The sequence below is a fragment of the Gavialis gangeticus genome, unplaced genomic scaffold (assembly GCF_001723915.1).
Source record: "Gavialis gangeticus isolate Ggan-Ray unplaced genomic scaffold, GavGan_comp1, whole genome shotgun sequence".
NCBI classification, from domain to species: Eukaryota; Metazoa; Chordata; order Crocodylia; family Gavialidae; genus Gavialis; species Gavialis gangeticus.
In genome coordinates, this window is record NW_017729003.1 from 11,420,920 (window position 1) to 11,422,148 (window position 1,229).

General features: G+C 43.3%; 1 non-coding gene across 1 annotated transcript; it reads right to left on the reverse strand.

Annotated features, from left to right (window-relative positions):
• Positions 1-71: 71 nt before the first annotated feature.
• On the reverse strand, positions 72-153 carry TRNAS-UGA. The gene has a single exon. It is a non-coding gene; the product is annotated as a tRNA-Ser (tRNA).
• Positions 154-1,229: the final 1,076 nt, after the last annotated feature.

Below are 1,229 nucleotides of genomic sequence, written 5' to 3' on the forward strand. Positions count from 1 at the left end.
GTCAGCTAGCAGGAGAGTAAGTTCCTCTTGCTTGTTTCCCATACTGCAAGCAAAATCAAACCCTGTAATGCTACAGCAAGCAGGGATCAAACCTGCACAGGGAGATCCCATTGGATTTCAAGTCCAACACCTTAACCACTCAGCCATCGCTGCTGCTGTTGAAGCCTGCTCTTGAATGATCTGGTGTAGTTAGAGGGTGAAAGCTTGTCCCTTGTAGTGTGGGCAGATTGACCCCTGTGGGAGTATACAAATGCCTCCAAACGCAAGGATCTCAGCTACACAATTTATGGTGAAGGGGGACTGCTTTCAGGCTTTCCCCCTAGCTTGTTTTTTCAGGCTTTTGGCTAGGGGCAAGCAAGACTAGGAGGCATCTGAACTCCCAGGCCTCTGGGTTTGGGGCTTGCATGTAGGATGGCTACCAGGGATTTGGGAGTAGTTGAAGGCCCAGACTGAAGAGCCTGGGAGGTAGGATACTTGCTGATGGTGGTGCCACACAGACTTTAATGATTGAGCACTGCACCATCAAGATTTGGAACTTAATTCAAAACTGATTTGGCCTTGGAAATCAAATTAAATAACAATAAAATTAAATTTAAAAAAAACATAGTTTGTACTACATGTAAGTAGGTGCCAAAGTGCTACTTAAAATTGTGTTTATGGTATACCTGTGCTAAAACTTGCAGCAGTTTCAAGCAAAGTTAGCATGCATCGGTTCTGGATGAACTATGTCTATGCGTACTATATGCGAATTACTATAGCCATGTTTAATTTCAAGGTTATTGTTTTCAAATTTGCTCCTCACTTCTATATCCTCAGGGAAAGCAGGGTCTGACTGGAAGGAGAGGGGGAAGGGGCTGCCAGGGTAAAAAGTTGTGGGGAAGCAGAGAACAAAGAGGCTACCTGAGCCTGATTTATTTTCCCTGATGTAGTAGTAGGAAGGGGATAATTCAAGGCAAGCCTTCAATAATTAGATTCCATACCTGAAAAATTATAACAAATTTATACATTTTCCATATATAGAATCTAATTATTGGGGGGGGGTCATCTTCTAATCAGGGTAGTTTGTTATTTGAGTAAATACGGAGGATATAGCCACTAGTGATTCTTCAAACTTTTTTGGGCACATACCCCTTTATCTGCAAAATATTGCTGCTCACACCCCCTACACCCAACACACCTCTGCACCTGCATTCATAGGAGTGCTGACACCAGCATCAATGCACAGCAAC